Here is a 14196-nt window from a genome sequence, read left to right on the forward strand (position 1 = left end):
GTGGGGCAGTCAGGTCGTGTCCCAGCAGGTCGCAGCGTAGTACACAGCACGGTGGGAGGGGTAGTTGTCAGTACTCCACCGCAGGACAGTCAGTATGCCTCACCTCAACAGGTGCAAGCCCCCAGCAGGGCCGCTGCAGGCTCACTCAGCAGACATTGGCCAGTGTTGCAAGGTAGTTGCCAAGTAAGGAGGGTATAGCAGATGGTAAGTAGAATCTGACGCTCTTGCTCTGGTTGCGCCACAGCCATGTATCCCCTTGAGTTGCTCCCCAGGTCGTCGCAGCAGGCCACAGCACCGTCCCTGTGCCACCGCCCAGAATCCAGGTGCGCAATCCGGGAGGGCCGCTCCCCACCGGCAACCTCTGGAAGTGGAAGGGGGAAGAGAGCATCTCAGTGTGCACCCCCCAGCTGCCGCCTCAAGTATCACTCTCGCCCGGCCCAGCAGAGTCAGGAGTTCTTCACCACCCCGGTTGGCAAGCCTAAAACTCGGGGCCTCGTAGGTGGAGTCAGACCGCAGCCCCACGCAACTCCACCGCCGGACAGGGAGCAGCGCGAGCGGCAGTGCTCCGCGCGGTATGTCCAGTATAGGCAGCAGACAGGGTGGCGGTCAAGTGCACTCCGCGTTGTACTTGGCCAGGTCTGGAGAAGGCTCACGGGCCGTGATCTCAGGGCCTTGTGGGTGGGGCCAAACCACAGCCTCGCGCAGGGGTGAATGCCGGACAGGGAGCAGCGCGGGCGGCAGCACAACCCGCGGCTCCTCCGGTGCGTCCAGCAACGTCGCAGCCGGTCCAAACTCGGCGATGCGGCAGCGGATCAGCTCTCGCAGCTCTGCTGCCAATGTCTGCTGGATCTGGAGAAGTATACCGGAGATATGGCTAGTGAGAGGGGAGCTTGGAGCGGAGCTCTACCCCAGCACGTCTATCGTCATTGCGTGCGTAGCTACGCCCCCTATGTAAAGCACTGTTGGTTGCAAGAGGCTCTTTTCTCTCTGACGCATCGTGGTCATTCTGTTATCTGTAGATATCAAATAGTCCCTGGGATTTTTTCTATTTGATATTTTAAGATATAATTATTTCTGTATTGGCCCTTGTATGTTAATGGAGGTATACCTCTTGAAAATATTATATTATATGTATTACTTTTTGAAGGTGTGTGTGACCTCTGCCTGTTAGATTGAATTCTAGTATACTTCCATTTTGTTCCCTTTAGATGGCTGCCGATCTTTTTCTGGTTATGACTATTTAGAAAGTCGGTTTTATAATTGACTTATAATGTGTTACTGTGTTTCCCTCAATACTCACCACCATTCTAAGATGGCCGGCGATGATTTTTTTTGATTTGCTCAAATTAGATCGTTCGCGCTAGACAACCAACTTGGTGGCTCCATGATAATTTATGATTTGTGTTGCCAAAAAGAATAGACATTTTGCCGACCCCCACATGTTATTGAACATAGTTAATACAACTTTTGACCTTTTCATTCTTTCATCCCTATGTCGATAACTTTTATTTGCCATTATAAGATTGCCGTCCATACACAGGTATTTGCAATTGCGGGTATGAAGCTGGATTTTTGAGCTTTAAAATGAAGGCGACATTCCTGCACCGATCTGCCGTGCCGGTTATCATGCCGTGAATTTGTTATCCTGCCTTGAGGTAAGCAGTCGACGGGGTATTCCACCTAGGGGTTCTTGCTTGAAGTGGTGTTCCTAGCGTTTGTGGTTATTACGTGGGGTCATTTCTAATGTGGTCGTTCGGTAACGCATTTTAAGGCATTTCTTATTGGGAAATTGCCGCCTACAGTAATCTTAAGAGATCGTTACCGGGTTAGAAAATGATGTTCCCTCGATGTTTGTTTTTGGTTAAACTGGCACTTTTCTTGACCGGCAAAAGAATTGTGGGGCATATTATCAAGCCTGTGCGCTAAAATTATCGCCGCTTTATCGGCCGAAAACGGCCGATAAAGCGGCGATAATGGGCTTGATAATATGCTCTATGGAATTCCAATCGAAGCACATGTTAGATGTGAAGACATCTAACATGGGCTTCGATTGGAATTCCACAGAGCATATTATCAAGCCCATTATCGCCGCTTTATCGGCCGTTTTCGGCCGATAAAGCGGCGATAATTTTAGCGCACAGGCTTGATAATATGCCCCTGTATTATTATAATGTTGGCACGTACTTGTCTGCCTATTTTAGCTATGAGTTGCACTTTTTATTAACGGGGTATGCACACATATTGAGCAATACGATAATGCGTTTCTACCAGTGTATGATGGCACGCACTCTGTTTGTCTGATTAGCTGTATTTCATTTTCTATATATTTACTTATTTCCGTGCATCGTGCGATGTACAATAAGCTGTACTTTTTCCTTTTGCTCAACTAGAGTACTTATCAGGACTTATTGTGCTAACAGTGACAACCAGCATATACCACTCTTAGGACCTTCCTAGTGATATCTTTCCACCTATATAAACGCAAGGTGAGTCTCAGTTTATAGTTACCTTCTCTCCCTTTTGAGTATGGGTTGATTGTACCATAATACGACGCCGATTCACAAGGGATATATTTGGTATTCCATCTATCAGTTACTTAGGGATGCCATTGTCCTTTCAGTATAATATTTCCACTTTTTTTTAGTTGTAGAACCTCTGCACTGGCCGCAAGCAGCCTCATGGCACATTTCCGAAATCGATTGGATTAAAAAGGAATTCATCTGCCTGCAAATCCATTGGGATGTTTTCTTTCCTTTTAGATCTCGAATTTACTTAAATTCAGGCCATTTTGTGCCCCTCAAGACGCCACCAGTGTAATTAGCTCTCACCATTGCTACTAGGCCGATTATACAAGAGGTGTGATACATCTTAAAAATACCTGTCTCCATTATATTTTGCATTATGCTTTTTAGTCTAAAGCAACACCAGTATTATCCATTGGGATGGTGCTTTGTTTCTTAGCATGGTATGGTGTATGATGTCCATGTTTGGAGAAACGTGCTATTTCAGTTTTAGGTTATCTTTTCTATCATCTCATAGGGATACCCTCTTCATTTTTTAGATCTCCACCCAATCCGGTCCAGGTGCATTGTGCACTTCAGGATGCAGTCGGTTTTATAACATTATTCATCAAAGCCAACTGGTCAAAATTGAAAGAGGTGAGATACACCTATATATTTGTTCTGATCACATGTCTGGTCTTGTTACCAACCCAAGGATGGTGTCCTGTTTCCTAGCATGGTATGGTATTTGGCGTCCATGCTTTGGATATATGGGCTTTTTTCAGTTTTTAGATTATCTTTCCCATCACTTAATGGGGATATCCAGTTCTTTCAGTCTCAGATCTTCATCAACAGTGACTTATGCGCATTGTGCCGCTCTGGACATCATTTGTCTTACCATAATATTTTCCTACGCTTATTAGCGAATTACGTAAGAGGTGAGATATACCTATATATCTGTTTTTATCTCATGGTGGGCCTGGTTTCCAAATCAAAGAGATCAGCATCTGTTATATGGCATATTTCATACCTTTGTCGTATGAAACATTAGGTCATGCTTTTTCTGGATATTTATACACTTCTATAATGTATTTTATGTGTCTCATATAATATGTCCGGGTTTTATTATTTAGTGTTTGCTTTTTGACTGTACTTGTTCATAATCTGTATTTTTGTGAATATTGATTGTTATGCTATTAAGTATATTGTTGTGTTCCTTCTTTTTTTTTCTCCCTGTGCTTTTTGAGTATGTACGGATGGATTTTTCATTATGTGTCTTGCAAAATCAATTTTTTATAAGCGTGATATTTTTTATTCTGTGTAAATAAGACGTGGTTTGTTGTCTTAATGTTTATGTTCACATTTACATAAACATATACATGTACAAAGGGGTTTCTCATTATTTTTGTATTTAACTGTGGGTCATTTTTGTTAAACATTGTGTGTCCTTGTAAATGTTGTTAGTGTATTTGTTAATGTTTGGTTTTGTCTATGGATATTACAGCCCTGACAAAGTTCCCTTTTGGCACAACTGGCAACGAAACGCGTTGGCTCTGTGCCGGTTTTTAAAGATACTTCTCCAATCACGACAAATATCTTAATGGAGGGTCTAAGGGATAATTTGATAGACCAGCAGGGTGAATATCCCCTATTATAAGTATACTCAATACAGAACACCCTGGGTCTTCTACAAAAGAGTGAGAGAGGAGTGAGTCAACCAAATGAAGCAACCACTAGGGTACCAGTCTTCCGAGTGGGAGCGAAACGTCCTTCTACCAAGACCCATCAATCACCCAATGTGATGTCTCATCATCTGGGTTTAGGTATCATCCCATCCACATTAACCGGTCATTACTCCTCACGGCCCGGGGTACCGACGGACAGAGAGGGGCCCCCTTCCCTGAGTAGTGTACCAGGTAGAGGTGAGGGCAACACCCAAGTGTTCTGGGTTCCGGTTAATGTATCCTTAACCATTCAATCTGGACATTACCGGTGGAGTATCTGTATATTAATTTCACACTATTATAATTTTCACTTTTTGTAGCAGCAGCTGTACTTGTTTATAGCTTGGTCCTGAAGAATGCCCCGATACAGTTTGATCTTAGTGAGGGCAGAAACATGTTGACCTTTCACACTGTTTGACGTCTTGTAAATAACAAGCGTCAGCACTCTGCTTTTTAGTAATGGCAAGGGGGCTTGCGGAATAAAATTGTTATAAGCACTCCTTAGTCATTTTTAGAACACCACCTTCTCACTTTATTTTGCGCTGCACATTTCACATCCTTTACCTATACCTCTCTGATCCTCTCACCTTCCTAAGTGAGTCTCTGGATGTGAGTAAGTACTATGTAGGGTGACCAGCTAACCCATAGTCTTCCTCTTAGTCAAGGTTTTTTCCGATCAATCCCTAGATCAGTTTTCCTTGATGGGATGATACCTAAACCCAGATGATGAGACATCACATTGGGTGATTGATGGGTCTTGGTAGAAGGACGTTTCGCTCCCACTCGGAAGACTGGTACCCTAGTGGTTGCTTCATTTGGTTGACTCACTCCTCTCTCACTCTTTTGTAGAAGACCCAGGGTGTTCTGTATTGAGGTTTTTAAAGATAGACTGAATAAAAAGAAGCACTTTTTTGGAATTACTGCTTGCGTGTCTACTTTCTACGAGTGCACCTTCCATTTTTCTAGAAAATGGTACCTGCAATTATCCTCGAGTTCCAACTCATGATACAGGCGACAGAATACTTACACAGCATTCAGTTGTGTTATCATGTCTGCAATGTGCGAAATTGGATGTCATTCTCTTTCAATTGCCTTCTTCAGTTGATTCATAGACACGCAGATTCATACAGCTCCTTCTTTGTCCTTTTTGGGTGCTACCATTATGGGATAAGCCCATGGAGTTGGGCCAGTGGATTGCTTAATTATATTATGTTTGAGTGAAGATTCAAGTTCTTCTTCAACCGCTTCCTGTTAGTGAAAGGCAATTTGTCTGTTTTGTTGAGCAATAGGAAAGACATCCTCATTAACATGTAATTGGGCTTTCATAGTCTTGAGTTTTCTCAACCCATGAAACAATAATGGGAATTGACTTACAATTTTGTGATGAGCATTCATGTTATATTTCACAGTTATTAGTCCCATATCAGTGGCTGTTTTGAAGCTGAGTAAACAGGAACTTGATGCCATACCTTGAAGTACATGATGGGAATGGGTGCTTGTGCTATTGTTTTCTTATGCTTCATTATTGCTATAAATGAACCTTGACTTTAGTGGTGTCGATGCAGCCCACGTATAAACTTTAGTTTTCAATGGCATAAGTTGGGGCAAGGAAGATAGTTCATTATATTTCTCATCAGGCATGATATTTATTGACATACCACTATCGATAATGAATGGTATTAAACTAAGATTGACTTTTAGTGTGATCTTCCGGCAATGTTTGAATGACTTTGATGCTTTGTCATGTTGATTTCTCTTGGACCAGTGTTTTTTCCTCACAGGTGGCCAGACCTACATGCACATGCTTTTCTGAGGTAAACACCGACTTAGAACAACCATCTTCTTCACTTTGACTTAATAAGGAAGAGCTATTTGATAAAGATTTAGATGTCGATCGACTTCAGTTGGTGTCGATTTGCCTCAGCTGATGTGGTCGATTGGCCTTATGGGAATGCGTTGTACGTCACTTCTGGAACGTTTCAATGGCCATTTTGTCTTAATGCCATGACACACTTACTTTTTATTTTGTCTAAATCACTGTCACAAAAATGGTTCTCCTTTTCTGTAGCCTTTGCAGATCTGCCCAATGGTGGGACATTTACCTTTGTGTAGAAACGAAAATCCACACCTGAAGCAAAACTTCTTTTTCTGTGGAGAATTCCCTTGGTGTTCCTCTGATTTGGGCTGAAGCTTATTTCTCACATTAATGACTGACTCACTCTGAGCTCCTCTGGCCTCCATGTCAGAGGTTTGTCGATCAGAATGCTCTGGAAGCAACGAGAACTTGCTTCAGACTGAGTTTCTCTCAGCATTCGTCGTCCGAACAATCTGACAAGCATACATCAATCAAACTGAGGTGTTTAGCTTCCTCATCATTAAATTCATTGAACTTACAGTGTTTGATGAGCATATTCAGTCTCTCAACAAATTACTAGATGATCTCACCAGCTTTCTGTCATTTTTGACTGAAGATGTACCTTTTGTACTCTACACTTAGCATTGGATTGAACATGGGATTTAAGGCTGCTTTTATTAGACTGCATGTGATTTCATCAGCTTGCGGCATTTTCTTTAAAACTTCTTTTGCACCTTCACCAGCAATATTTTAAGGTATATGATAATCTTCTTGGTATCTACTTCTTCAATTGCATCAATTAAATCATCCAATGTCTTTATTCAGGCAGCCCATCTGTCACCAAAATTAAACTTTTTGGCAGTATCAAATGGCGGTGTTGGTTTCAAGAAGGTGACGATATTGTAACCATTTACGAGATTGACTGACACTGAGGGTGGAGTTCTTTCTGCCACTGTCTGATATCCGCTAGGACCTGCTTCATCAATCCCATCTACAAAGGCCCTTCACTGGGCTGTCAGTTTTCTGTGAAAAATTGTGATGTGTCCACGTTGTGTTTTGGGCCTATTCCTGTATCCAACACTAGGCTTAGCAACCCAAGTGAGGTGCCGTTTTTATCCAGAGACTTAGGGGAACTCAGAATAGTAAAACAAGTGTTATTACCAGTTGCCTTTATATGCAATTCTGCCTTCCAAATGTAAGTCAGTGTGGAAAAAAGAATCCATTTTGAAAAATGCCCTCCTATTCAAATGCTAGTATGGATACCCACAAAATCAGATTTATGCAAATAACCAATGCTTCCAAGCTCCATATCTTGCTCCTATTTTGGAAATACATAGATATCCTTGATACCTATTTTTCACTCTTTATATTTTACCAAAATAATTAATGCATACCGGGTACACAATTAACAACCATTGCAAGGTGCAGCTCAGTTATTGGCACTGGGTACCTAAGTTTCTTGGTGAACCTACAAGTCCTATATATCCCTGCTAGTTGAAGGGTCCCGCAAACATAACAGTATATTGCTCTAAAAAATCTTCCATCGTTAAAAGTAGCGACAGGTGAAAATGTAGGCATAAATAGATGGTTTTTTTTCAAATTAATTTCAATATTTAAAAATTTTAACTATTACTTTCCATAGGAAAACCTTGAAGGATCTACATAAATGATTGCTGAATTCATAATTGTATCTACTTTTCAAAATGTACAGGTTTCCAGGATCCATTATTAGTTTTACATCTATTTCTACCACTAACTTGAAGGAAGTTAAAAGCACAAAAAATAGGAAAAATACACTAAGTCCTAGTAAAATGGCAAAACAGTATAGAAAATGTTGGTTTTATGACCAAAGTTTGCCTATTTCTGAAATCTGGCAAGATGGTGATTTCAGAACCATAAACCCTTTATTGATCCTATTTGCAGGTAAAAAAACAGATGCTTTCTTCTGCAGCACCTTTTTCCCAAGAAAACTAAATGTAGCTGTATTTTGGCTAATTACTTGGTTCCCTCCAGTGGATTACACAAAGCTGGGTACCTATACGATAATAAGGATGTTCATAAAAAAGGCCGCAAATTTGGCGTGGATACCTTATGTGGGCAAACTGTTATGGGGGCATAAGCGCAAACTACCCCACATAGCCAAAAAAGGAGTGGCAATGAGGGGGGAAGGCCTGGCTGCGAAGGGTTTTAATCCTTAAGCAGGCAAAGAGCTGAGCTAGCGCCATCCCCCGACTGCAATTTTTGTGAATCTGCAGAGACCTTCCAGTCCTGATGCACAGCAGTGTCATATTTTCAAGTAATCATTGGTGTCTATGGCATAAGCCCTATATTCCTTCAGAGGCTACAAGCAACACCCTTTCCTAACTCATCACCTGTGACGAGTTGGGAAAAGGTGTTGCTTGTAGCTTGTGCAGGAATGAAGGCATGCGACTTGAGGTCACAGAGGGTAAACAGACATAATATCGAGTCCAAAATATCGATTGGACAAAATATCGAGTAAAAAATATAGACTGGACAAAATATAGACTAGACAAAATATAGACAACAAAAATATCGAGTAATATCGACTAGAATAGCCAAAATATCGAATCGAAAATATAGACTAGACATAATATAGACTAGATAAAATATAGACAACAAAAATATCGAAAATAGGGTAAGTTATTAATATTTAATAATATTTGTGTAATATAAATCTGTAGCGGGTTGTGGGTTTATAGGGGAATAGGGTGGGAAGTAATTTAATTATAAATAATTAATTATGTAAATTTAATGTAATTGTTACTTAAATAATAATTGGTAATTAATTAAAATATAATAGTTAATTAATTAAAAATGATTAATTGATAAATAATTAATTTTTAGTAATTTATTTTCTGTAGCGGGTTGTGTGTTTATAGGGGAATAGGGTGGGAAGTAATTTAATTATAATTAATTAATTATGTAAATTTAATCTACTTGGTAATTAAATAATAATTGGTAAATAATTAAAATATAATTGGTAATTAATTAAAAATAAATAATTGAAACATAATTAATTTTTAGTAATTTATTTTCTGTAGCGGGTTGTGTGTTTATAGGGGAATAGGGTGGGAAGTAATTTAATTTTAATTAAATAATTATGTAAATTAATTATATTTTTAAATTAATTATTAATTGGTAAATAAATAAAATAGAATTGGTAATTAATTTAAAATAATTAATTGGGAATAGTAATTTTCACCCCTACGCTATCCAACGCTTTCCCTACTGTTGCACCCACTGGAGTTGGAATAGTAATTTTAACCCCTACGCTATCCAACGCTTTCCCTACTGTTGCACCTACTGGAGTGGGAACAGTAATTTTTACCCCTACGCTATCCAACGCTTTCCCTACTGTAGCACCCACTGGAGTGGGAATAGTAATTTTAACCCCTACGCTATCCAACGCTTTCCGTACTGTAGCACCCACTGGAGTGGGAATAGTAATTTTTACCCCTACGCTATCCAACGCTTTCCCTACTGTTGCACTCACTGGAGTGGGAATAGTAATTTTTACTCCTACGCTATCCAACGCTTTTCATACTGTAGCACCCACTGGAGTGGAAATAGTAATTTTTACCCCTACGCTATCCAACGCTTTCTCTACTGTAGCACCCACTGGAGTGGGAATAGTAATTTTTACCCCTACGCTATCCAGCGCTTTCCCTACTGTTGCACTCTTCAGAGTGGGAATAGTAATTTTTACCTCAACGCTATCCAACGCTTTCCCTACTGTTGCACCCACTAGAGTGGGAATAGTAATTTTTACTCCTACGCTATCCAACGCTTTCCATACTGTAGCACCCACTGGAGTGGAAATAGTAATTTTTACCCCTACGCTATTTAACGCTTTCCCTACTGTAGCACCCACTGGAGTGGGAATAGTAACTTTTACCCCTACGCTATCCAGCGCTTTCCCTACTGTTGCACTCTTGGGAGTGGGAATAGTAATTTTTACCTCTACCCTATCCAACACTTTCCATACTGTTGCACCCACTGGAGTGGGAATAGTAATTTTTACCCCTACGCTATCCAGCGCTTTCCCTACTGTTGCACTCTTTGGAGTGGGAATAGTAATTTTTACTCCTACGCTATCCAACGCTTTCCCTACTGTTGCACCCACTGGAGTGGGAATAGTAATTTTTACCCCTACGCTATCCAACGCTTTCCCTACTGTTGAACCCACTGGAGTGGGAATAGTAAATTTTACCCCCACGCTATCCAACGCTTTCCCTACTCTTGTACCCACTGAAGTGGGAAAAGTAATTTTTACCCCTACGCTATCCAACAATCTCTTTAATGTAGCACCCACTGGAGTGGTTACATTAAATTTAAACCTTTTGCTATGCTACGGTAAATATATTCTATATGTTTTATTAATAACATGTATTTATATATATATATATGTATTATTATTATTAAATTTTAAATTTACATTAATTATGTAATAATGTTACATTTATTTAATAATTTTAACAATGTTTATATTAAATATATGTAATATTATAATAGTTTTAACCTATTTTAAAGACATAAAAAAATTGATATTTTGACAGTCTATATTTTTAACACTCGATATTTTAAAGTCGATATTTTTGTACTTACCTTAGTGAAGATAGAAAGTCGATATTATGTCCCTCGATATTTTGTCATCGATATTATGGGAACTCGATATTTTGGTAGTAGATATTATTTCAGTGATCCGTCACAGAGTCATGAGACTTTGTAACCTCAAGTTACATGCATGCTATAAACTGATAGTCTGTGCTTGTTTTAGCACACACATTATCTGTTTAAATCATGTCTGCTTATTAGCATCGGAGGCTGAGAGGCATGTGTGGCACTCTTGTGCCACCTCTCCTGGACTGGAACATCAACGCACATGCTGTTGTGGTCCGGCTTGCTTGTTCCAGAGCATGATTTACCATGTAAGTCCGACACGGGGATGCAGGCCTTCCATCATGTCTGAAAATCTGTGGTATGTTTTTATTGTTTCTGCAACAATAAAAACAAACTGTAGACTGGGACTGTTTGCGTTGAGCATTTTGGAGAGCGCACATCCAGAAATCCAAAACTGAAATATTTAAAAGTGCTCGTTTGTTAGCTAACATGTGGGAGCAATTTACATCACTATTTTGAGACACATTTATTTAAACTGTTAATAAATGCCTCTCAATATAGTGATATAAATTACAAGCTTGTGTGACAAAATTAATCTCATGCCCCATCACTCTCACATTCCACCATCCACCACAGTTTCTTTATGTGAACTTCTGAGGTTTGCTAATGTATCTGGGTTTGACTCAATCCCAAAGATTTAACAGACCGCCATGTGATCAAGGCCTTTGGCCGAAACATGTCATATCTGTATCATGAGTAAACTTTGGTTTTTATGCATACTTTCCAGAGTGAGAAAAAATGGGGGAGTCAGGTCCTGGGACGTGTGGTCGGCTGGACCATAAGATATAATTAGAAAAAACTAGATGCCAACTATACAATTGCTTTAAATCCTCTATTTTGAGGAGAAAAATCAAGTGAAACTCCTGGGTTTATCTGGGTATATTGCTACAAAAATAGACCATAAATTGATTCTTTTAGTCTATTAGCAAACTAATGTCTACTCTCTTTTACGCCAACGCATTTCGAATCCGGTATGTCCACTCAACGGATTCTCATCAGGGCTCTGCCTCTATAGAATGTATCTAAAAGTGTGTAAAACAAAACTTATTTTAGCTTCTTTATCTTTAATTACTTTCCTTCCAACTGTACAGTGTCAATGTCACTCATATTACCTGTTTACCAGCAGTCGCCGGTCAACAGGTAGAGTATTGTTCTTGACTGAATTCCCTTCACTCTGTATCTAAAAGTGGCGTAAAAGAGAGTAGGCATTAGTTTGCTAATAGACTAAAAGAATCAATTTATGGTCTATTTTTGTGAAATGAATAGCTAATCACATTAAGTTATTGTTTATTAATTCTTGACTTTTATTAATTGTCTATTCTAACTTTGAGTCCATATCGTGACTCTTGTCTTTGCAAGAAAATGAATGTTTTTTTGTGTATATATCAAAGCAAATAATTTTGTATATACAACTTGGTGTATGTATGTCTTGAAAATGTTTTGTGTTGTAAATAATTGGTTTTATATGTGAACAAAAAATACAAAGAAGTGTCCTTTTCATACATGAAAGAGCAAAAATGGAAAATAATAAATGGAAAAAGGGTAATAGCAATATACCCAGATAAACCCAGGAGTTTCACTTGGTTTTTCTCCTCAAAATAGAGGATTTAAAGCAATTGTGTAGTTGGCATCTAGTTTTTTCTAAGTATACTTTCCAGAGTGAGCACTTGTATTAAGATTTTTATTTTTGGGGAAAAAATATAAATTGTGTTAGATCTGGCCCTTTTTGCATGTATATCCCCAAACAGTTTGCCTTTCATCTTCTATTTTTCTGACCCTGTTTTTGTTGGCTATAGGACTCTGGGAACTTTTAACAGTGCTGATCACTGCTAAAGTGCATATTCTCTCTTTGTAAATTGTGATTATGAGTGGCTATTCATGATTGACATATTTGATTTATGAGTATGTCCCTGCTAAAGTGCACAGAGTGTTTCCAAGGCCTGTTAATCAAATGCTACCAGTTGGTCTACAGCACTAGTTGTGCCTCCCACACAAGTAGCCTTTTCAATGTGTCTCAGACCTGCCACTTTAGTGTCTGCACATGCAGTTGTTAACTGCCCATTCGACCTGACAAGTGCACCTACTTGCCAGGCCCTAATCTTCCCTTTTCTTACATGTAAGTCACCCCTAATGTAGGCTCAAGGTGCCCACATGGGCAAGGTGCAGTGTGTGTGATAGGTAGGACATGTGCTGGTGTGTTTTACATATCCTGGTGGTGAAATACAGCCAATTTAGTTTTTCATTATTAAAAGGCTGTCTGTCCCATAGGTTAACTTGGGAGCTGACTTGTAACATCTTACAAGTGTAACTTTCTATTGGGACAAGATATAGATATGGATTAGGCTCTCTGAACTCTGAATGTAATAATACACCTTTTGGTGGGGGTGGATTTTAAATTGTGTGTTTGAAAATGCCACTTTTAGAAAGTTTGTATTTTCTTGCTTCACCGCTCTGTACATCAATGCGCTAGATAAATACCGGGACATTGCTACCCTGGACGTTCCGCGTATAGGGGCCAGTACCATCCTGGTTCTCCTATACGCAGACGATGCGGTCTTATTAGCCCGCACCCAGATAGGCCACTAGAGGCTATTAAACACCTTTGGGGAGTTCATGGATTCTCTGGATCTGGTCGTAAACATTGCAAAATCTCATACAATGTCCATGGGGTTATGTAAGAATAAAGTAAGGACTTTTTATTGCAAGGGGCGGAAGTAAAAAGGGTGAGGGTCTATACCTACCCGGGGGTATTGTTTGACGAACGTTGCTCTTGGGCCCCCCAGCTTTTAGTAAAAAAAGCTGCCCTAGGAAGATCAACACTAGCAGTTCAAAGCTTTGCACAGCGGTTAGGGGGAAGGCCCTGTGAAGCGCTTCTTTCTAATTATAAAGCAAAATGCTTGGCAGCTGCGCTGTATGGTGCAGCTATATGGGGTCCAAACATGTGGATGAGCTACAAAAGATGGAAAATACATTTTTTCGCTCCCTTTTATCTATTCCCCAATCTTCACCCACGTTTGCCACTCCCCAGGAGTTGGGGATGGGGTATTTGTCTGACCAGATCAGCCTGCCCCCCCTTATTTGTTGGCTAAAAACCTGGCTTAACCCAGAATGAACTCTAAATCGACGGATTTTAAAAGATTGTCTCAGGCTGGAAAAGGTGAATGAAATACAGTGGTTTTCTTATGTAAAAAAATGTTAGCGAAACTTGGGTGCCCAGATATATTTGAAAATCCAGATGGTATCGTTAAAGGGGACATCAATTGGGTTAAAGAGCAATTCCTGTCTCAAAGGTCACAGGAACGGGAGGGTGAGGAACTAAAAAAACCTCTTGTGAGAGCTAATTTTTTACTAGTCACAACGCCATCCATTGAGCCCTACTTAAAGTTGGTAACTAGGCCATTCCATTGCTTGCTGC

This window comes from Lissotriton vulgaris, chromosome 4_1, assembly GCF_964263255.1.
Source record: "Lissotriton vulgaris chromosome 4_1, aLisVul1.2, whole genome shotgun sequence".
In the NCBI taxonomy this organism is placed as follows: domain Eukaryota; kingdom Metazoa; phylum Chordata; class Amphibia; order Caudata; family Salamandridae; genus Lissotriton; species Lissotriton vulgaris.